Genomic DNA, 25,337 nt, shown 5'->3' with positions numbered 1-25,337 from the left:
CAATATCCCAATATCTTACTGTTCACTGATCCTCTCTCTCTGTGACTGCACATTACTACTCTGGTTTTAGCAACTCAGTAGTTGGAGAGAAAAGTTGTTCCTGATGGTACCTGGACACTGTTTCTCTGTGTGTGTGTGACACCAGGGTGACTGTAAATAGTTGAGCTGTCACAGCACAGAATTTTCCTGTTTCCCACCAAGAAAGAAAAGCAGGAAGCACGTGCAGAATATCAAACACATGCACCATGGCAGCAATGCAGCAACACTTAGAGGAGATAAGACTGTTTTTATAAGGAAACAAGCTCCATTGAAAATCCTTCTCACAAAATAAAACAGTATCTAGAATTTTTCATTGATTGATGCAGGTCTTTATTGGATCATTTTGTTCCCTCCTTCCCAGGAAATGTAAATTTTGACTGAATATTTTAAAAAAAAGTGTCTTTAAACACTTTTCTTTCTTCTGATGTACAGAAAACAGCCATCTAAAAGCAACAGGAGCAAAAGTATCTGGGTTTTGGTTTTTGATTTCCTGATGAGATGCTTAGCCTTTCCACTGGAAGAAGAAATTTCCTATCCTATTTCAAAGTCAAAATAACTTTTTTGTTGTTATAGTAAAAAGACTTTCTAAAAGTTTTTTCTTAGTTATTGCAAAAAAATGTTCTTGAACTCCTGGATGGGAATAGGAAAAGTACATTTATTATCTATATGAATACCCTTGTCTAACAGAGCACTTAACTTTAAAATGTGAATAAAGCCACAGATTTCAGAGGAACTTAAGTGCTGCTCTGAACAAGGTTGTAGAGGGAAAATTTTAAATTATTAAATTAGCAGAGGGACATATTTAGTTTTGTTCTCTGCTCCTCACTCCCCTGTTTCCCTAGTCATTAAGTGCTAAAGTGAGGGTTCTTGTTTAAGTGTGGAATAGGAAATGAGAGGAATGAGAGCATGCTGAAAACACCAGGGAGGGGAAAAGGCCCATCTGGGGAGTCCCAAAGCACAACTGGTGCCCAATGGTGCCCTTGGGTTTCAAGGGGCTCAAGTGCTGTGTTGAGCCCTTCAGCAGTAATTCCAGTCTGGCAATGTTTTACTATGTGAACAGCTAATATAATTTCTGGTCCCTCAGGAAGATTAAATGCTTGCAGATCTGTTCTAGCTATAAACCAGTTTGTGTTCCGGATCCAAATGCTGGGATTCTAGCTGAAATCATCTTCCCTCTGTAACTGTGACACAGATGACATCAGGAAATCTGTTGTGGTTATTAGCTCAGAGCTCAAGTGCCAACACTTTACAGAGCAGGCCCCTTCCCTAACTCACAAAGCATTTTTAAAGGAGTAGACAGTGTATATTACTTATGAGCAGAGAATCAAAATAGCTGCATAGTAAATGTTTTCAGAATGTAATGAAGGGTTATTTTGTGTAGGAATCGTGAATGGTGAGAAGCATACTGCAGTGTTTATGAATAATTCAGACATCATCAAAAAATCTAAATGTTTTCTGGTAATTTTTGCTAATTAAAAATCAAATTTGTCTGTATTATACTCTGTGTGCTGATACTTAGTATGTTTTAATTGTGGTGAGTCAAAATCTAGTTACAGAATCACACTAAAGAGGAAAGATTTCCTGCTAGATTTCCTAGAATGTCAATAGTCAACAGATGTATATTGAACTCCTACATTTGTATTTCATTAAATAAAAAAACAAAGTTAATTTAAAGGTAAACTTATGCTCATCTTATGTGTGCACAAAGACAATCAATAAATATATCTATTCCATCTATTCAATATCTATTCAACAAAGTGCTTTAGTTGTACTCATTTTAAGAAGTAGGCAGTCATTTTGCAGTTGGTAAGGCTCTTTTGAAGCTTTTCAGACCAGAAACAGGGCATGGTACTGCCCCTCACACAACTCCTGACTAAGGTAGTTCTTCATTAGGATAAAGTATAAAATATTTTGATTTCTTGTTTTATTATATACATAAATCTTTGTACAAAGTATTGTACTTTGTAACATAATATTTGGATGAAACCAACAAAAATCTAAATTAAGATGGGAACAATGGGGCAGAGAGCTTCCAGATCAGACATCATATGTCCTAGATTCAAGGGTGGTGGTTACCATGAAAACTCCATAGGTCTCAAGCACTTGGATCCTGTATCACTTACTACTTGGCAATATTTTATTTCATCTGTTCAAATGAATTCTCAGTAGCTGTAATGAATCCTTTCCTTTCTGGCAGGGAATTATATGATTCCCTAATATTGACTCAGTTCCCTTGAATATTCAATGCAAAATCATTGGACATTTGTTAATAGAACAATTAACATGTACCAAAAAGGAATTGCATCAGGGAGATTATATTTGCTAATAGATTTTTTTTTTCCTGCTATGCTAAATTATATTTTTTCTTTATAAATCTTTATTAAACACTGCCAATTCAGCATCTTTAACCTGATTGTTTCATTTGCATGCTTTGCCTTTGTGATTGGATTACAGTTTGTTGTACTTTACTCTTCATTATCATCTCTCTGGATGTGCAATTATGCATTATTACTTAATATTCAATTTACTTTGTCCAGTATTTGAGTGTAAGGTATTGAGGCAATAATATGTAAAAAATTTTTCTGCTTCTTCAAGCCCTTCTGCAACTCTTCACCTCAGCCTCTGTAACTGAGGAAAAAATTAACTGGCATTAACTTTGGTGCCCAAATTTCAAATGTGTTTTAATATATTCTCAAGGACAGCAAATTAGCACAGGAAAACAAACAGTGATAAAATATACAAGATTATTATCAAAGGATTATTATTATTATTATTATTATTATTATTAATCAAAATTATTATTTAAACATTATTTTATAGCAAATAAAAACCTCAAATTCAGACATATAAAACAAAAATATGTGTTTTCTGACTTACCTAGATTTAAATCAATAATTTACTCAATTGCTACAATAGAGTTACTCAAAATGTACCTCACAGAAATAAAGTGAAGAGCTGTAAGAAAGATAAAGAACTGGCTAACCAAGAGACTGTAAAATGTTTGTGTTATGAGTTCTCTAAAGAAGGACTAGTAATGAAATTTTTCAGGGATAATTTTTCATATTCATCCTCATTAGCATGTTGATTAATGCCATTACAGGAAGAATGACAAATATGCATATGCCAAAGGGAGCTTTGGTGGTATTGAACAGAACTGGGGCAGTTCATAGCTAATAATGATACAACCCAAAAGCTTATCAGTTAGAAATGGCAATTCAGGAAATATCTCTCCTTGAATCAGTCTCTTATGGATGACCAAACTGTAAATATTATATACCTCTGGAACAGTCTGTCCTGATTTTACTCACTCATAGGGCCTCACTTATAGAACTGTTTATATTCTGGTCTCTTAAGCTAGAAAAGAACACTGTCTCTTCACAAGGAGTCACAGGAACAAGGTAAGAGCAGCAGGTACAAGTTGCACTGGGACAGACTAGCTCAACATAAGAGAGAAATTTTTACAGCAGGAACAATAAACAACTTTCAAGAGACATAGAACCACAGAATGGTTTGGGTTGGAAGTAGACATTGGAGATCACCTTGTTCTAAGCCCTCTGCCATGGGGCACCTTCCACTAGACCAGGTTGCTCAGAGCCCAGTCCAGCCTGGCCTTGAACACTTCCAGGGATGAGTCATCCACAGCTTCTCTGTTCCAGTGCATACCTTCATATATCTAATCTAAACCTAATCTCCTTCAGTTTGAAGCCGTTCTGCCTTGTCCTGTCACTATGTGCCCTGGTAAATTCTCTTGTTCCATCTTTCCTGCAAGCTCCCTTCAGGTACTGGAAGGCTGCAGTTAGATCACCCCAAAGCCTTCTTTTTTCTAGGCATGGTAGAGTCTGTACTTCTGCTTTCCCCATATATTTCTAATTGCCTTCTAATTATGTACTCTCATGTCAAGACAATACCCATGGGACACGGCAGAAAAAATTACTCTATTACTAGAAAATTCTCTAAGTCTTTGTCTTCCAGTTTCAACCGAAAGCCATTTAGGTAGAAGAACTGGACACTGAACAATGTTAGAACAAACTGGAAGAATGGGTTTGATTATCTAGTTGAATCTCAAATATCTGAGCCTCATCAGTGAGTCATGAGGCATTAAGATGGTAGCTTGCTTCTTTATATTTTAAAGGGTCTTCAGTAGCTGCTTTAAGGTCATTTACTCATGGATCTAGAAGAAAAAGTATTCACTGCAGGTCAGTTTTAGCAGAAGTACTTGGGACTTCTTTGCAGACATGATATCAAAATTATGGCTGAAAATCAGCTCTGGATTTAAATAACAAAGATGTAAAGTCTGTTATCTGCAGATACAAGTACAGCAAGCTGGTAAACATTTAATAGTTTGCAATAAAACCTGTGAGATTAAGCAGCATCATTATGTCTAGCCTTCTGTATCGACTCCTAATGAGTGACTGTCTGAAAGAAATAAGCAAATACAAATTTGAATATGAATGCTGACTCGGCAAAGCCATTTTGTAAAATGAGAAATGAAATAATTTAATCTGAGGATGCTAACCCTAGGTATAATTTCTGTCCTGAAATATTAAAATTTAGGGAAGATATTAAGGAAGAGTTCATCTTTAACTTTTTCTAGTACAAAGCAATAAACAGCATGACAGAAAAAATTAGATAAGCATCCTCATTTTTTCCAGCCCATCACTAAAAACTTGGATTTGTACAATCACTGTTTGGAAAAGCCATCTGTGTTATCTATAACTTTGTAGCATTCAATATGGATAGAACTCTTTGTGACAGACAAGTAAGTGTCTTGCCTGAGGTTGTTGTGGCTGATAAAACTCATCACCCTTGTATTTCAGTTTGGCTTTTACTTTTCTTTCTTTGTAAACCTACTGGGCTTCCTGTCATAGTCTATAGCATTGCTGTAGATGAGCATCCTAAATTACTTTTCAGAAAACTACTTTAAATCATGTCTGAACTAAGATTGTTTATTTCTTTTTCTTTTTTTCCTTCTTCTCTTTAAAAATGCGAATCATACACAATTAATCAGAGTATATATGTGTGGATAGATAGATAGATAGATAGATAGATAGATAGATAGATAGATGGATGAATGGAGGCACCCACAGAAATACAAATGAACCCCTACATATGTTTACAGGGCCAGGCACTTTTTCTTCCAAGTTACTATTGCTAAGCAACCAGTTCCTCCTGCCTGCTGCTCTAATAAAAAGTGTTCTTAACAGAGCTGCATGAAATTGTATTTCTCCTGGAAAACCCTTGTGGTCAATCTTGGAGGGCTTCAGGGATAGGCTTTTTTAGAATCATGAATGGAATATTGTTAGATTTGACACTTTAACAATAGTGTTGAGGTATCCCAGATAATTGTTCAAAAGCTTGCTTCAGCTGCCTCTTGGTAATTTTAACAATTTTAAAACCAACTTGAGTGGCTCTAACTTTATCAGCAGAGTCATCTATGCTTTTTTGACACTTTGAATGGGTTGATTGTCCTTATTGCATATAGATATGTCTGAGTTTGTAATACAAACTCAATGTCCTATTCAAAGAGTCACTACAAATATATGATTGTTATAGAAACATATTTCCCTATTTAGTTTGCACTTTAAGGATTTTTTACTTTGTTAACTGTTCCAGCTGTTCATGGTCCTTCTCCAAAAAAGACTAATCAATCACCCCACAATGCCTGGAGATGCCTCAGAGCATGGAAACTTCAGACTGACAAAACCAGAAGTGTTTAGCAGAACCTCCTTGTAAATCTTTCAAGTGCTACAGGAAGAGGTAAATAAGTAGTAGAGTGACAAGAATATGAAAAAATCCCCCAGTTATTTTTTAAAATACATGATCAATATCATCCACCTCAGGAATTTATACTCAAAACATCAGCTCTTGTCATGTCTCTTGGCTTTTTCAGTGAGTCCTGCATTTAGACCCTACACCTGAAACAATACTTTTGTAGACTCATAATCCTTCAAGTGGTCCAATTACAAATCCTCAGTTATCCCTGCACTATGTTCATGGATTCCTCCTGATCTCTCATAAGGGACCTATTTAGCTGTTCTGCACAGGATTTTCAGGTCCTTAGCAGACCTGACCTGCTCAAGTACTATTATAAATTATCTTTCTGAGCTTCTGCTGATAGAGCAGTTTCCACAGGTTTTCAACTGAATAATGTTTACATCCTGAGATTTTCAAATTGAAAGAGTTTTCCTGGTAGCAACTTTTTGTAACAGGTAGATGATAACAACTTACACGTGAAAATGAACATTCTTGCTGTATGGGCTAATGTGCCCCGTTCCACCAGCACCCCTGAGCCCTGCTGTGATGGAGAATAAGCCATTCAGTGACCATGGGTGAAATGTTCAGTGTCTCCATGCAGCAGTTGTTCTGTCTTTAAAAAGAGAATACAGATTACTTACGCATTTTTGTGCGTTGTATTCAGAACTCTGGACCAGAATGTGCTGTACAAGTAGGAGTGTTACATCCGCTCTCAGTGCACGTGTAATGGGTTCACCATCACTGCATGTAGAGAGGAAAGACATTCTGAGTAGCAATTTCAAAGGAAGGTAGTGCATTTATTATGCTTTTAGGGTTTCCATTTGCCTGCTACCCAACTGATTTTCTAAATGCCACCATACTGTGATGTCCATGTCATCATCTATTATGGAGGAAAAAAAAAAGGAAGCTGTACTTAATGTTATTCATACTTTTAGCTGCAATTCAAAAACTTCCTGACTGCTTCTTGGATGAAAATCAGAAAAGCTACTCTAGTGGCAGTAAGTAAATACTTAGGAAGAAAGAAAAGACAAAAATCACCAGGTAATTTTATAGGCAACATGCAAGAGTTTTTTGCAAGTATGAACTCAAAACCTGCTTTTTATCCAAAATAATTTTAAAGCATGCATTTTACTTGTTTTTTGATTAAAACAAAAATATATATGAAATTTTGTGTGTATTAAGTTGTCTCTCAACTTAGAAACTTACACATTTACAAACTTTACACTATACTGTAGGACAGTACACTGAAATTTTTGCATTATATTTCAAATGAGAAAGCAGATTTTCTACTGTTTTGAACAGGTTCTTTTAGAAAACAAAGCCGAAACTGTGTATGTGTGTATGGGGTGGGAGGAAGGGAAGGATATTAGCCTGAGTCTCTGAGGATGTATACAGTAATTTACTTTTTAAATCATACTTTCAGTAGATATAGGTAATTTTTAAACAATTTTGCCCAGTTATTTAGCCATTACACTTAGCTATATACCATCATATTTCTGTTATCAATGGAAATTATTAGCTAGCTGCAAGAATAAAAATATCTTTTGACTTAGAAGCAATTGCACCTGCTGTTTATTTGTAAAAGGTGTAGTGATGGCTAAGCTTTGTCCTAAGAAAACGTAAAAATCTGTTGTTACAGTGACAGACTGAAAAATGCAGGCATGAAAGAAAAATGTTGATTTTCAATAGTTGAAGAACTTGGTTACTTTTAGGCTTGTGGAATTTTAAATAATTTTTTAAACATTTCAAGTTTCTTAAAGAAAGTACTTAACAAATTTAAGCATTGATACTTACAGAATTAAAACGTTAACTAAAATGTTTACTAAATTTCCAGTCAGTTAATATTATTCTAATTGTGACTTCCTTAATGTGACTTCCTTAAGGCTTCTTTTCATGCAAGTATTTGGTATATTGTAAAGCAGAGTGTCTCTCAAGTCTCCCCATTACTGGAATGCCAATATGTGGTGCCCTCCAGTTCAGGGAAAATAGCAAATGCAAGGAGAAACATACTGAACATAAACTTTTTTTTTTTTTTTCTGAGCATTCCAAGGTTGTTAATCATTGCAGATTATACATGTTGGTCCATCACTGAAGTGCAAAGTGGCAGCTGCTCAGGAGCTCTGAGCAGAATTCCCTTTCTTACACTGACAAGCAGAGAATTCTGCAGGCAACTTAAATTGCAAGTGGAGCTAGAAAGAGAGGAGGTATTTACTCAGGGTGTCTTGGGAATAACACTTTTAATCCTGTGAAAAGTGTTGTGGGATACTTAGTAACCTGCACACTTAAAGAGTCTGTCACCTATCTTTCATCCAGAAGCATTTACCTCCATCCAGTTGTTAGAACAGGTTTGGGATATTTGTGCGTTGAAAAGAAAAGCTGTGTCTTCTGAGAATTTATGGCCTTTCTTGGCCTTTCTAGCTGCACAAACCCATGAAATTCATCCAGGAAGTCATGAAATTTATCTTGACTTTGGATGTAGAGTCACAACATATATAGATTGGTTAGGGTAATACTGCTTTATGTTTGGAATTGCATTAGGACTTGTCTACATTAATGCAATTGTGAAAGTTAACCCAAATTGACTAAAGTCGTGAATTCAGAGCATCATTAATTAAAGTAGATTAGTGGATTCACATCCTGAATAAATTAAATTAAACCAAATGCAAGCCCTCCTTAATTCTGAATGAGAGTGTCCAGGCAGGAGTTTAATATAGTTTAACTAATCCATTTTTAAAGATAATTCTGATTGATCTTAATGGGTGTCCATGAAAATGAGGCATACGAAGGTGGATATCTGTATGTGTGGGTGAACTCATACAGAAACTCAAAGAAATATAATCAAATTAACAAAATACAACTTCGTTCATTTACATTTTCCATTTCAGGAAGTATGCTGCTTAAAAATTCAAAATCGTAGGTGTGGCCAAGATAAAAGAGTTCCATGTTTCCAGCGATATTAGGTTTCAAAAATAATGAACTTTTAAGGTCAAACTGTATGTAGGAAAACATTATTCACTTTTGTGTGTGGATCAATCTCGTTAAGCCTCCTGCTCCCTTTAATAAATATGTCGGTCTACAACATGAATAATTGTCCGTACAGAAAACCTTAAACTCAGTAGCATTGCAGACAATAAAAGAAACCAGACAAACTTGAACATCATGCCCACACTGTTCCCTTCACAAGGCACAGCCTGTCCTCAGTGCTGCAGCGACACAAGCTGGGGAAAATAGAAGGGGATAAGGGCTTGAGGTTTAAGGACAAAATAGATTGCAAGACTCTTCACAGCTTGTTTATTTTTAATTTCCCATTTAATTCGCAATATATATTCCCCTTCTGTCTTCTACTGCTGAAAAAGTTTCCTCATTGTGCAAATTGTAAGTCATGTTTCCAGCCCAGCTGGAAGGACTCTTGCATTTCCTTGCTGTTAATGGTCCTTCATACTAATGTGGTGACATACACAACATTTGTTATTGCAGTTTCTACTTTCTGAATAATATTAATTATTATTCATGACAATTATTACCTGTTTGTTCAGAAAACTTTTTCAGCTGAAAAGAAATTACTGGGGAAACAAACTTTATATGCTGCACCGTTAAACTAGTCATGATGTGTGGGGTTTAGAGTGGAATGAATGATTTCTATTTTTATAATATTTTCTGCTAATCTCCAATTCATTATTCTTCTCTGAATCAACACCTTGCAGCAATGAAACAATGCACACAAGAAATTTATTCTAAATGATTGCAAATTTGAGCAAAAAATATGGGCCATTTCATGTAAAAATGGAATATTGTCATATGCAAATTGATAAACTACTGAAAATAGGGTGTGTGAAAGAAGGAACACTGATTCTTAGGCAGAATGTTAATATGCTGAACATCTAGATCACTTAATCATTAAAAATAACAGTAATATGTAATGTCACTTAATCATTAAAAAAATAACAGTTATATGTAATGTGGAAAGTTTAACACTCAGTAGTGTGAACAATGGAAAAGGTCAGATATCAAATTACTGAATTTGTCATTGCCTGGAAGGATTTGTAGGAACTGTAATGGCAAAATCTGTCTTTATATTGATTTTATGACTGGTCCCAGTTTTTCTTTCTGTATTTGCCAAGTCCCTCACTGGGTATTAGATCATACTTAGACTTCTTAAGAGAACTGTAATCTCACATTTCAGGGCTAAAATGCCAGCTAGATAAAAGTGAGAAATTTGTTAATACTTTCCTTTTTAACAGAATCTGATAGCATACAAATCAATTTCTAGCTTTTAGCCTCTGCAGTACATTTGCTTTAGAATCATATTATATCAACTTTATAAGAGAAGTATTAAGCTAAAATGAAATTCTGAAGTTTCACCTGTCAGTTTAGAATACTGAAATTTTAGCCATTGTGGTCTAATAATGTCATAGTTCTATAACATTTTTTGAAAATCCAACTCTCTAAGATTATGTTTTGACTCTGAATATTGGAACAATTGCCTTCTCCTATCTCTTGAAATAACGTCTGTGTTGCATCCTGCCCCCATGCAGGCAAGACTGGATAACATGCAGTCTTCCCTCTTTGCCCTAGTTTCTGTGGAAAGGACATGGAGATATGTAGGCCAAAGTGCTCCACACCTCATGGAAGAGTTCAAAAGTTTGGGACAACAACAGATCTGTATTTGCTGAACAAGTTCAAGAAACTCTTCCTGCCTTCAGAAGATGACTTTTAGTATTTTTTTGGTCAGACTGTTTCCAAAGCACTGGGAAATTGGGCTCTGTATCTATGAAATGTCTAGGCTGACTAGAATCCTTCTTGTACAAGGTCTGGGGAGTGTTATTTCAGGGAGAAAGTCGTAATAAATTGCATGCTAAGTTTTCAGTCAATAGGAAATACTGAATACAGATTACAGAAGTACATCTTAGTGCCTTTTGCTCTTTGAGTGTCTTCAGTATAGAACTTGTGAGTGGGGAAATACCCTGTGTTGTTGGGTTGTCTCTGGTTAGGCACCTAAGTTATCTATTTTAAAAATGGAACAGTGATTATATCTCTATTCTTAACCTCAGTGGGAATTTAGTACTGCTTTTCTGTAGACCCCTGCTATCATCTGAAAGCTTCTTGGTGCATTGCAGAAACTCACCCTGGGGCACCCCTGTGCTCTGCCCTCTGCACTACAGGAGGCTGATGCCCATGCCTGCCCCTCTGTATTCTGAGCTGGGGCCCCTAATTCAGCTCTGATGGGTGATTGGGTTTTCAAAAGGCAAGAATGCAAATGATGGTGTGCCAAAGCCAAGACACACAAAGAAATGTGACATCCAAGTTTTAGAGTTATCACGTTAGAAATCAGTTTTGGAGACTGCAAATGGATTTTATCCAAAAGGTTTAGTACAATCTGGGTTTAAATATGTGCTCTAAATCTTCTATGTGTTGAACTTTTTGGTAAATTCTTGACTTTAGGAAAAAATAAATACTTTTAAAACATATGCAGTATTCTGGAGAATCATTTAATGTGATGCCATCTCATATAAAATATGGGTTTGTGTACAGTGTTCTATCTCATTAAAGAATGGCGAAAACAAGGACAGCAGCTATTTATTTTTTGATGGTTTAGGCATATTAGAAAAGGTTAAGCACTTAAAATTATATTGTTCAGTATGACAAAGAAGAATTAGTTTTCTCTTTTGCCCTATTTCCATTTTCACAGAGAGAAATGAAATGAAAGTTTATAAGAGAGATTATGTCAAATAGGCCAAAATTATATCAAATCTTGATGGCAAATGGAGCCAGAAATTTTCCTAAACAGGAAAACAAAGGATTCCTTAGAGGTCACAGAGTACTAGGCTAAAATGAAGGCATTGCAGCTAATATCTTGTGTGCTTTGATAGGTGAGGACAATGTAATGGCCCCTGTGAGACAATCATTAGGCAAAACCATTTGAAGCAGTTTTGTGGTTGCTCTGTCTTACAAAACAAATTAGACTGCAGCTGCCGAAGGGATTTAGACAATACAAATATCATCACATTTTTCTCTGTTTTTCTCTTTCAGTTCTGACAAAAAAAGTCTGCAGATGTACTCAGAAATCTGTCCAGTAGTAATTAGATTAACATGGTAATTGGACTGTAACTTCATTTATTCATGCAAATGAAGACTAATCCATTTTTCCAACCATTTTTTGTTGTTGTTTTAACAAATAGAACAACTTATTTGGTATCACATTTAGTTGATTTTTTTTTTGCAGGTATCATATTTTTCAATAGATGAGAAAGTTTCTTGAGGCCTAAAGGCCACATCATTGTATATGAACACAAGGTCTTGTCCCTCCAGTGAAATAGCATATTTAAGAAACATATGATAAGCAAGCCCAAGTATGAGGGTTAATTTCATTGAGTATCATTTGGAATGACCTTGGGGTACTATTTCCTTTTCGCATTTCATATTATTTATCAAGTGAGAAAAAGCAAAAAATTAGAGAAGATAGTGACCTATATAAATCTTAAATATCAAGATTAAATGTACATTTTGGTCAGTTTTAATGTTGTATATTTGACCTAACCTTACAGGTCATGAGTTTCTAAACTGACTTCTTCCTCAATATGTTAGTATATAATTAGCTGTAATCTTCTATGAGGATAAATTAATTTTTTTTTCTCAACTGACATGCGTCTCTATTCACATGCATGCAAACATGCACATATGCACACACACACACAGGCACACACACAAACACATATATTTCAACTTTAGTTGAATAAAAACAGTTTTCAAATTATGCATTGTCACTCTCAACACCTGAAGGACAAAAAAGAAAGCTCACCTGATCTGTGAACATTTTAGGGGTTGTTTGACCGAAGGGTTGTTTTTCACTAAACTTTGTATTTTGATACACACTTACCCTGGAAAATTCAAACACCTTCAAACTGCAAATGCAGAAGTTTTGTACATGCAATGCAAACAGTTGAACCTGCAAAAATACCAGAACTGACAGAAAGAACTGCAGGGTAAAATTTATTTGACAAAGTTGAAGAGATTCATGGGTTGTAGAAGAATGTAATTTGTGCTAAGCACGTTCTGTGGTTGGAGAAACAAAGACTGACTTCACCTCAGCACCCTAACACAGTTTGATTACCAGCTGGAAGAACAGTGTTGATAAAACTTGTAGGATATTTATGTCTAGCAATGTTGAAACAGAGGTGGACATTTAGTCTGAAGTCTGTGATTATCTGTAGTATAAACAAAGATATAGCCTTGCCCTTTTGAAAAGGTCAGGTGCAACATTTCCTAAGATGCTGGGCAAACTTGCAGAGCAAGAAAGGGCAAAGAAGGAAGTATTCAGAGGCAAAATATTCAGAGGACGCATAATCAGAAATGCTATTGTCAGCATGTCTGTGTGACCAGGTTAAAATAGGGGAAATAGGCATAAAAACAGTAATCTGTTTAATCTGATGAAATTAGAGGAAACTAAGTGATTTGTGTTAATAATAATAATGTAGTTTCTTTATTTTAAAACTGATCAATCTTTGCTAAAAAGGATAGGTACTAGGATAATTCAGTCAATGATTCAGAGAGGTACAGAGCATGCTGGCATGCTGAGTAAGAGGGGAATGCTCAGGAGGTGTCAGAAGGTGACCAGGTGACAGGTTTGTCTCCCAGGTGTTGTTGCTGGTGGTGCACCACTGTGTCTACCTTGTTCTTTGGGGGCTGTGGCACCAGGTGCACTCTGCAAGGCACGGGGCAGGAGTGATCAAGAGCTCATATGGATCAAAGTGATTGAAAGAGAAAGGAAGGTTAAATCTGAGCTTAGAGAATCTGTTTTACTCCCTTTCAGTGTCTGCTGAGAACACCAACTGCCTGAAGCCATACTCTGTTAGGTTAGCTGAGCCTTTTCAGCAGTGCCATGCTCCCAAAAATCTGTCAGCAGGGCCTGGCTAAATGCTATCTGTGACCATCATATTAAAATTTACAGTTTTAGTCTTTTTTTTTCCCCCACTGGGAAGAAAAGACAAGAGGATGCTGGGACTACTTGACTCTACCATGACCTCTAGAACCACAAGCTTTTGTAATAAAAGTGTCTTTCCAAGAGCCTTGTATCTAAAAACATTGTGTTGCTATGCTAGAAAAACTCAGTGACAACATATAGAATTCAGGATTACATTTTAAAAAAATTCAATGTTTTAAAGCATATCAGAGACATAAAAGTTTTGTTTTAATCGAATGTGTTTTAAAATATGTGGGACAAGTCAAAATATTTCATTGGATCTTGATTAATAATTAAATGTAGCCCAGCATTTTTCTGCTACCAATGGGGTTTATTTTTTTGCCTCTATACACTATCTTGCAATTCAATCTTTCTCTTTTTTTCTTGTTTCGTAAATGTCCTGATAAGATTTTAAATACCTTTTTATTTCTCAATACTTTTTGAAAAGGATAGATGTCTGCAGTAGTCTTTCCTTATAAGTAGTTCTGAAAAAGTTTCAGAAAGACAAAAAAAGTTAAACTTCAGTGGTAGGTCCAGGCCCCCACACAATCCTGGGACTGACTTTGTGACCATCCACCAACTCTTGTGACCAGTAGTAATCACAAAATCAATAACTATTGCCCATCAGAATAGAAAAAAAATGCATCCAAAGATATATTAGAGCAAAGGAAAAAATTAAAGAGAAGAACAAACAAATCCTTTTTGACTCACAAAGAACACAAAATGTCAAATGGAAAAGATTATATTATAACCCTCACATGCTGAAATTGCCTTTAAGGCCAACTGTTCTATTTACTGAATAAATTGATCATTATTTCCATTCTGCACTCAACATGAAACACAAGTAGCATGACATTAATTTGCTTTTCAGGACGATTTGTATTTTTCTGTGAGGTACCCTAGATTTAGGAATTTTTTCCAAAAAAACCCACACTGTTTTGCTGTGACAGACTCTGATCTAATGACTTTGAGGTACTAACATAACATTCTTCATTTTTCCCATGGTGGGTTGAAAAGATGTATTAAGGAAAATATAAAAGAAAAAAATCCAGTTAGTGTCTATAGGAAATAGCCTTGTATGAAACATTGTGGGGGTACATGCAGTGAGAGGTGGCTGGTAAGTTCATATGCTGTGATTTCTTCATTCTGTATTTCATAAAAGCTTCTATATCTTGGAGTGAAGACTAAAAGTAATTACACCTAAACACAAGTGAGTGCAGGCCTTTCATGTATGTGAAATCCCTGCTCTTTTTAATGTACATTATTTCCTTGTGAGCTGTATTTTATGCCAAAATATTCTCAAAGAGCATGCTGTCTAAGGAACAAGCTGAGAGTCAAAAGTGGTGCAAACCATTACTGAGAGAAAAAGCTGACAAGAAACGGGGTGTTTTGGAGTTCTACAGTGGTGTCTTGCTTGCATTTTGAAAAATACCTCAGCTGCAAAAAGGTGATTTTTGAGGACAGTGAAGATATTAGACTCCCAGTAAGAATTCTAAAAGAACTACATTGCATCAATGGGACTTCATGGGCTGAAAATAAGCTAGAATCTTCTGTTTAGAGCAGAATTCTCATGAATAGTAAGACCACAAATATTTATTGCCCTTCTCCAATGAAATCCAATGAATTTTCAGTGGAAAATGCATTCTTCTTTCATAAGTGCCTCTAGTACATTTGAAATGCCTCTCAGAAGGACCTCTTGCTAAGACTGATTGCATTTATGTCATATATAAAATGCATCTGCAAAAAAAAAAGAAAAAAATGCAAGAAAGAAAACTACAAGAACTGTTGAAATTAACAACTTATACTTTTCTATTGCTTCATATTTCTGTTTTCCATTTATGTGAGATTCAATACGGTATTCAAGTGGAACATAGATGCATACCCTGGAAGAGCTGGAGTAAAGTCTAGGAATTCATGGTGAAAAGTTGCATGCTTCCTCTTTGAACCATGCATTATTCTTTCAGTATTCTGAGTATAGTTCTGCCATTTCTTCTCCTCAATAATTTGAAAGCCATTACCATCTCATAGAAGTTTAATATAGTGGGGAAAAAAGTGTTACAAATTAACAGGGCAAGGAAGAGATCATTGGATGAAAGATATGTAGAAATTTTTCAAGTAAATTTTTAATTGGATAAGAGATAGTAGTCATTCAAACAGCCATTTTTATTTAACTTACTCAATTCAAATCACAATTTTTAAGTCCTAAGTTATGAAAATGAGGACTTTTCTTTTTCAGAATTAAAGGCTAATTTTCCTCCACATCGCATTTAACTTGGCAGCATAGTTAGTGCATGCTTGAATAAAGAGAAGCAAAAGGATAATTATTTATGTGAAATATTTTTGAAGTCAAGTACCATACAATTATGAATTGCTATTTGGGTTTTTTTGCAGTTTGCAGTTTGCCATAGCTGATCTCATACTCTTTTGGGACAGACAATTTCCCAGCCTTTTTGCTGAGGGCACTATAAATCTGAGGGACAAAAGAAAAGCTAAGAAGAGAAAATAATAGGTCAAATTTTTATGAGCAGTCTCTGTGTTTAGAGCATTATAAAATAACTAAGATAATGAAATATTTTTTGTCTGCATAAATTTCTATGAAACTTGATAGAGTTTATGAAAAAAGTTTGAAAAATTGCATTTGTCAGAAAAGTTTGGATTAAATTCTGTATGTTAAGATTTTTCTTATGTTAATTTTAGAAAAATACTGTATTTAAGCAAGTTTGTCACAGTGAATCATACTAAAGCAGGGTTCATGTTCTGAGAATGTTGTTCCTGTGTATTATGCCCTAGGAAGCTAAAAAACCCTCAAGGTTTTATCCCATCAAGCAGCCTTTGACTTCTCATGGAATGCTCCCAACACATTTGTTAGGGGAAAAAAACCTGCCAGGAGAAACCAGAAGACACATACAGTCAACTCACATTGGAGCAGAATACATTCCCTGCTCTGTATATTTGGTGTGTTCTATTTTTGCTTTACCTGCCGGGTCTGAAATACCTGTTGGCTCCTCTGCAGGACTGCAGCGGTGGTCTCAGAGAAGTGACTCCACTTCTCCACTTCTTTTATGACAAGGTCAGAAAAGGATTCAAAAGTGCTTGCAAATATTTGGAAAATATATTTTTAAGGAAAAAAATAGAAATTTTTTCTCTATAATTATATCTATATGATCGATGTCTCTAAATGCACGATATATATGTCACTCCCTGAAGTTATCCTGAGTTAGTTGTTTGACAGTGACATTCTACAAATTTGAACCGTTAGGAGATAACAAAAAGATGGCAAGTTAAAACAGAGAATCACGTTTTCAGAAAACTTGAGTTGAACTGTTCCAAATCATACCAAAACATGAAAATAATGATATTCAAGAATCTCCTAGAAACAGAAGTGCCTAATTATTATCCCTGATACATTGGTTCCCTTCTCTGCTCTCTATTAACCCCCTTCTAGCTGCTCTTCTGCAGCAAAGCTGATCCTTCATTCAGCTCTACAGGTGTTTGTCCATGTCTGAAATTGTTCCCATCCACATATATTTGACAAGATCACTTTTTACCTCCAAAGGAAAAAAGCAGTGCCTGCTCCTTACCATCATGCAAGCAAGGAAATGTTAGCAAGGAACTGGGAGCTATTTTTATCCTTTTCCTGGATGATGAGCATTTTGTTATTTCCCTTACTTACTCTCAGTCCATATATTACAGTGTAAAATTGCATTTTCTCAGGTGCATCTGAGCACTCAGTTCAGTAGTTTGCTTGGTTATAAGGGACAGCATCACAACCATTAATTTTGATCATGTAATCATGTGCTCTGCAGCACCTTCCAAAAATATGAATCTCTTGCCATATGAAGTAATACTAGCTTCATAACATTCCTCTTTAATCACTTTTGCAGCACATTGTGCTGCAAAAAACCTTCAAAAAAGGTTTATAAAAAACCTTAAAAACCTTATAAAAGTCTGTAATTCTAATAATTACTATAAAATGCTCTGTAAAATGCTGTTGAAACAATGGAAATTCCTCAATCATGTCTTGCCCACTTTTAGAGCAAGCAGTCATTGAATTTAAACTTCTAAAAAACAGAATATGAAATATTAAGGCAAGGCACAGATTTATTCTGTAAGACTTGATATATGGATTGACACCTTTCCCCACTATTAGTATTGCTCAATTACTTATGCTCTTTCCTGCACACTGTGGAAATACCTTCATGGCCAAACAGCTTCGCTGTTCTCTCCTTCCCTGGGCACCATTGGTACCTCAGTTTAGGCAAGAGAGCTCTGAGAAGATGGGGTCAGAGAAAGCACTGTTCCTTCCTCTGTGCCCTCTGGAAGTGATACTGGGAACAAGAGGAGGTTCAAAAGCTCACAAACTTCCTGTTGATGGCAGCTTCTTCATCTTTTTTGGGGAATCCAGGCTGTCAGAAAGTCGTAAATTTAACACATAAAAGCAGTAATAATTTAACAGCCTCTGCTAAGGGATTGCATGAATTAGTTATGTTTTCTGGCTAGAAAAGCTTATGAAGAAATGTGGAAAATATACAAGGAAATACAAGGAAAAGGCAGTTTTGTTTAAACTGATAATAACATGTATTATAAATGTTATTACTCAGAGGTGCAACCACACTGATTGATGGGCTTGCTTGAGAGAGAATTCAAGACATTTTGATGCATTTGGAACAAACATATTTTAGGGAACTATATGTGACTATTTTGCTTCTGGCTACTATAGATATAAGGGGTTTTCCTTGTAGATTGTTATTTTTCATGATTTAGTGAGCACTGAAAACATATAAATGTGTGTATGTGTGTGTATAGAAGACAAAAATCCAGAAGCAGCTTTCAGTACACCACTGGAAGTGTATTAATATTAGGCTTGAATAAGCCAAATGCAGTCAAGAACAAGCCTGAATTTTAGAACTTTGTCCTAAAATGGTCATGAATTATGTACAGGACTTACTCATCAGTCTGTCAGATGACTGTTGAAATTTAAGAAATAAGGGGTGCTCTCCACAGAGTGCTACTGAAGAAATATTAGGCAAATTAAACAGAAATTTCATCTTGCCTGGCTATAAACTTTTCATTTCAGAAAGAGATTGTATGGAAAGTATCAGGGATGACCTCAATTTCATTACAGTTTTTCAACTGAGTTGGAGTGTAATAAATATATTTTCATTTGATTGCTATTATTGTTACATCATTATACAAGGTCTTAAAATGGGTTAAGTAAAAAATCTGGTTATTTTTGTAATGCCTCAATATCTACTATTTTTATACTATTTTTTAAAAAAAATCTTCACGAAATATAAATGCTTTAGGATTTTATACATTTTGGAAAGCAAAATACTTGAAAGGATCAGATCACTGCCAGTGCACACTGTATTTTAAAATAGCTACTCAATATCTTATTTGGAGAGTGGGCCAAATATAGGTACTGACATTTCTTCAGCACAAAATTGTGTTTGGTTGTCATTAACATATATGAACTGCCACAAAATTTCATTGCATATTTGCCAATTTTGGCAACAGGGCTGCAGAGAAATCTTTATCCAAGACCATCTTAATGTGGAAAATTTCTCATTTGTCAAAATATGTCTTCTCTCAGTTCCACTCTATCTGTCAGCTTTCAGCTGTACACTTGTACTTGAGTTCTGCCCTACAGTTCTGTGCACTTTCCCTCACTTTCTTGTGAGTAATGTACGACAACTATTTTAGTGAACACTGCTTTTTGCTTGTCACAACACAAACTAGAGTGAGGTCTTTTAGAAGGATACTGATTTTCATGAACACAGTTCACAAAATTCTCCTTCATCTTCGTGACTAAAATCAGGGACACTGACACTCCTTCATCCCTATTCTTAGTAAATATGAGAAAACCTCCCAGCTGTTACATAGAACACTATAATTTTATGCAAGAAAAAACACCAGTACTCCTGCTGTAAGTGAACTAAGAGAAGTTGTGGAAGAATAGACCAAGGATCTTTTATCTCAGGAATCTAAAAAGTAAAATACCAGTTTGCAATAGTGGCTTTTACACACAATTTGTGTGTGTCTGTAAGCATGTATAAAAATTTCTCAACAAAGTTATCTAGAGAAGAAGAAAATAAAGCGTATCAACACCATGCTTTTAAAGAGTAGAATTTAAGTTGCTATCCTTAGTCTTAGAATTGATATTTTTGAATGAACAAACAGCTCTCCATATTTCAAGTATCATAGTATTTAATCCAGTGCTAAAAGACTTCACAATTCTTCTCTAGTGTATTTGCAGGCTTTCTCTTTTCTATTTTTTTTGTTAATGTTGTTGTTGTTGATTTGCCCACTGGAACTCTCTTATATTTTTCTGTGACAGAAGCAGCTCTAGATCAAATTATGAAGAGGTAGCACAGGAATGGAGAGCACAGTGAGTTGGTTTAGGATGAGTGAAAAAAAAGTTAAGATAATATAGTTGCAAAGAAAAGTAAAAAGTAAAGCATTTCTTTAGAAACGCTTTTCTGTAATAGCTGAATCATAATGTAATCTTTAATTACTTGTACTTTTTCTGTCTGTGAATGTGAAAAATAGTGCAACTTCATCAAATCTTAGTGAGTTTACATGAAACCGAGAAATAATGTTTCTTAGATGTGTGATCCAGACCTTACAGAATGCAAAAGTCCGCCTTCAGCTAAGAAATTCCTTCCACAAGGATTTTATTGAGGATTGGTTTTGTTTTTTTTTTTTTTTCTTTAGATTATCTAAACAAATTACTGTTCCTGTAGCTTGTATGAAATACAAGGCTTATGAGCAGGAATGCATAGAAATTCTGCTATCAGGAAGAGAATCCTAGATGTTCATTTTCACATAAGCTTTACAGAAAGGCTTCAATGGGATAAATCCTCTTGGTTTTCAGAGAGTAAAAAAAATTATTGCCCATGGTGTAAGAGAAAAAGCAACGGGAGCAGTTCCTGTCAAAGGAGTTTTCAGATACTCTTTTGATCATTGCTGTCATTCCCCTCCCTTGTATCTAGCTCTGTCCCATTAGTCTGTATCCCTTGTCTCTTTTATTTGTTTCCATCTCCTCTCCCAAGATTTCCACCACTGTGGCACAAAATGAATGCATTGCAAGGAGCTCCTTCATTCCAACTTCCACCTCTATCTCAAGTCTTAATATTCTGTAGCTGGTGTGTTCTGTGGGGAAATCTGCCTGGTTGGGGTTCACAGCCCCCCTCAGCCTCCAGTCCTCCTATATACTCTAGGCAGGCACACACAAAGAACCTAAAAATCCTCTGCTAAGCCCTCATGATCTTCTGTTTGATTTTGCAGAAGTGTGTTTTCATTATTCTGTTGTCTTTTCTTTTCTCTCCAAGTTAATTAAAGTTAATTGATTAATTGGTACTCTGCTATAGCAACTACCCAGCTGGAAAAGCACCAATCTGCAGTGATCATATGTGTAGAGCATGTCTAATTTGTTATCCTATGTGGAAAGGCCAGAACTCCTTGTAAATTAGCTTGAACAATGTGTATTTTCCAGGAGAAGCAGTAAGATAGAGTACAACATAAGTACTCACAGGTCCTACCCAGCTTTCTGCAGCAGAGGCACTTGAAATCAGGTGCACAGATGCAGCTTTGTTTCCAGCCAGGCAACTGCAGGACTCCCTCTTCTGTTAAAATGGTTTTCCTGGCTTCTTGCATTTCATGTTGCCACCAGTACACCTGGCAGACTCTCTGGAGCATAAACAATCTGCACATTTAGGGGGAAAAAAGCCCCAACTTGCTTTAATAATATTGTGGCAGTGGGAGCTGGGCACTTCCATATCAATGGTGGCAATTGAAATTACATGTTTAGGGCTGTACTTTCAGTACTCTTTGCATGCTACAATCAAACCTATTCCTCTTTGAAGAGAGTTTTTGGAGAGGGAATTTGTAAAAATTGGGGCATTTATTTCAGTTAATGGCATTTGCAAGTATGTGCAGAGTCCACTGCTCCCATTACTATTCTAGACCATACATGTTACCAGTCATCCTTATCTACTGTATAAGAAAACTTTAAATTGGTCCAAATAAATCTTTAAAATGATGAATATACTGAAAGTGTTGTCTTGATCTGAAATGTCTCCTTTTAATTTAATTTTGTAATCATTTCCAAAATTTTTCATTCTTCTGATTCAAAAATTTGAAAATACAAATTCCAAGTTATATTTTGCCTAGATAAAAAGGAATTTTCTTGCTCTTTGGTTTATTTGAGCAATTGAGTAAAGCAAAAAAAATTTACAAAATATCTCCTGCTCATTAAAATTTCTGTAGAAAGCAAGACTTGCTGTTGTTCAGAATATGGTAGTGAGATACACATATATTCACCTCTGTAAAGTTCTTCCAGTATCTGTCAGAGGGTTAGGGTAAACCTGAGTTTGATGATTTTCTCTGAAACTGTACACTAATGCATATGCATTCTGTAGAAAAACTTGGTTTTGTGCCAAGGGTGAGCTAGAAAATTAATTTCTGAAAGCATCTTTTCCTTATTTTCCCAGAAAATGAGGTAGAGTATATGGCGTATCTCTGTAACTTATGGGAATGAGAAATTATGAAAGTTGAAGGAGCATGTCAATTTATGAATTACTTGTTTTAATAAACTATAGATTCACTTACAGTCTCTTTCTAAAATCACAGATTTGTTCCTACATATTTTCATGTGTATTCAAAGGTGCAGTGTCATACCTAACTTTATCCAATGCCTACATAATATCTAATGTATTAGTTAGGTTGAGTTGTGAAAAGATTACTTCTCTATTAAACACAGAAAATTCACTTCACCTTATGCTAATGTAATGATTGTGTGATTAAAAATGTTTATTAACATATTTTTCCTCATTTTATTTTATGATTTTCTCTAAAGCTTAAAAACAATATTCAGATTCAAATGGATATGTCACATTTGAGCAAATAATTATTAATACTTTTATCAGATAAGTAGATCACTGGAAAAAAAAGTCCTTACCCTTTTCAGCAGTGAACATTAACATTAAGGAGTTTATATTCTTCAAGTCCACTTTCTTTTTAGAAATATTTAGGAACTTATAAAACTTTTCAGGGAAATACAATTTTTCCAGCCCAAAGAACTAAAGGTCAGACCTCAATGTTACCATAAATAAAGGCTCTGACATCTAAACAAATGATAAATTAGATTTGCATTCGGATTAAATTTAAAATGATTGCAGTTTATTTATTTAAAGGAACGTGATAGCAATTAAAATACAATTCAAAAAGACATCACTGGAAAGAAAAATCAATATTGCTCCAATTTACAGATTCTAATGTGAAAATCATGATTCAGAAAAAAAGAGCATTTTAATTTGGTAGGAAAGAAATTACTATCACTTAGAAACACCACTACCAAAATCAGGTAAATTACATAATTGAAATAAATTATATTTATTTTAAAAATAACTAAAACATTTCCAAACCTCAATAGAAATCATTAAACATTTGCTTAAGCAGTATCTTCAGTTTTTGGGTTATATTTGGATGGACATAGTTACATTACATTTATTAAGCCTGTATAATTTTATTCAGGTGCATTCTTCATTGGAGACAGAAGAAATCTACTTTCCCTTAACAACTTTATTAATTGGTGGTTGTTCCTGGAACAAGAAACACCCTTTGAAAAGGGACTTTGAAAAATGCCTGTTATTGCCAATAATTGGTTTGCTAGGTTTTGTGGAGTAATAAATTAAGACATGATAGATTTGTTATAAATAAGAGCATCAAGGTAAATTGATTTGGGAAGATAACTTAGTTGAAAAAGCTCAAGTAATAACCTTAGCAGACATTGTTGACTTAACATGACCCATTCTGACATGGATCCATCATTGCCTGTAAACATGAACATCAAAGAAATATACACACCTCAATAATGAATGTGTGAGGAGTGTGGACCCTGCATGAAACTGGCTGGAATTTTTTTTAACACTCATTCTTTGTCATCAGTTGAATAAATGTGAAGTGAGTAATCTATAGTGTATTCCAGTGGTGTCAATAGTTGAAGGTAGGGAGATAAAGAAACAAAGGAGAGCAGAGTCACTGACTGTTTCTCTCCACCTCTTATAAAGTTCAGCCTTGGATGGTTTTCTTGCAGGGGAGATGAACCTCACTCAGCGTCTCTGTGTGCTTTATAAAGACACAAAATTTCATGTAATATTCTGTTCTGTGGGCTGGACCCACATAATTATGTGACATCAAACTCATATGGGAGGTGCCAATTAGTTGCTGCTCATATGCTACAAGCCCATAAAACATGGCAGGAATTATTAATGGAAGAGGACTTTGCTGCACCTTCCACCTCATGGAAAGTGGAGCTTCATGTGTTATCCCCTGGATGCACCCATGGGGGTTGCAATTGGTGGTTAAGTTTTTGTGGACAAAATGTTGACCAAAGGACAAAATCTACTGGTATGACTGACAGAATTAAATGTAACAGTTCCTTGGAGCAATTGTGGACTGCAATGTAATTCTGTGTAATGACAGAAATTTTAGAATAAATGTCATCCTTAAGGGACCATGTCAAATCAATCCCTCACAAACTCACCAGAGTAACAAAAGATGCCTACAAGGGAGAATACTGTATGGAATATCTAGCACCAGTTGAAAAGTCATTGAATAACTTCTTTCTGGACTGTCATTATTTCATATTTAATATGTAAATAATGATATAAACCAATGATAAATATTTTATTTAGGTATAGTACTTGTTTTGTAGTGAATGTACATAGGTAGTATAAAAGGTTAGGGTTTTTTTACCATAATTTAAAAAAAGAGAGTTGTGAAGACACAAAGTCTGTCAGCTAACATTCTACTATTTAGTGAGTTAATCTTGCATAAGGGCTACTAGGAAGCAATTCTGTAGTGTAAATATTTAGCATTCTATTAGACACTCCAAAGTGCTTTTTCTGGTCTCCAGTTGCCTGCCCAGAAGGTCAAATACTTCTGTGATCCATGCTTACCAAACACCTCAACAAACTGAAACAGCATCAAACCTACCTAATCTGTGTGTGAGCAGCTGTACCCCCCATCAGATTCACCCTTGTGTCTGTGTTAACAAGACACAGATATTTATAACAAGATATCAATTATAACAAGATTTACCATGGCTGGCTTATAGGACCATATTTTGCTTATTGTAGGACAATAAAATGCACGTAAATCATGATTTTTGGTCACTTGTGTTTCAGGTAGGCCTAATTTAAAAGGTCAAGATAATTACTATTTTCTTTGAAAAGTAGTATTTTTGATGACTCATATTAAACAGTGAATGTTAGACAGAAGAAAGGCTACATATTACAGCAGGTGATTAAAAATATATATATTCTGGAAAGGATTTTAGACTGAGTAATAAAAATTTAAGCCTTCAATTCAAAGAGTAGTCAATTTAAGGCTAATTTGAAATGCATATGCATTCACTAAAATTAAGGTAAGTGGATAGCTGCATTTTTCAGATGAAGTGAAATAGGGTGAGCAAATAATTCTCATTAAAGCTTAGTAACTGGGCACTTTGGAAAACAGCCCAGTATCTAACTATGTTGTAGTCATCTAAGTCTATGCAAAAATTTGACCTTCAGATCTCAAG

At 35.2% G+C, this 25,337-nt stretch overlaps 1 protein-coding gene across 2 annotated transcripts in view; it reads left to right on the top strand.

The window, feature by feature from the left end:
* IL1RAPL1 (interleukin 1 receptor accessory protein like 1) overlaps positions 1 to 25,337 on the top strand; it is a 687,022-nt gene that overhangs the window by 224,241 nt on the left and 437,444 nt on the right. The gene's annotated exons all lie outside the window — the stretch shown is intronic.

This window comes from Agelaius tricolor, unplaced genomic scaffold (genome assembly GCF_023055355.1).
Source record: "Agelaius tricolor isolate 1412-34295 unplaced genomic scaffold, bAgeTri1.0.p SCAF_7, whole genome shotgun sequence".
Taxonomy (NCBI): Eukaryota; Metazoa; Chordata; class Aves; order Passeriformes; family Icteridae; genus Agelaius; species Agelaius tricolor.
This window is presented reverse-complemented; position numbering and strand designations above follow the sequence as displayed.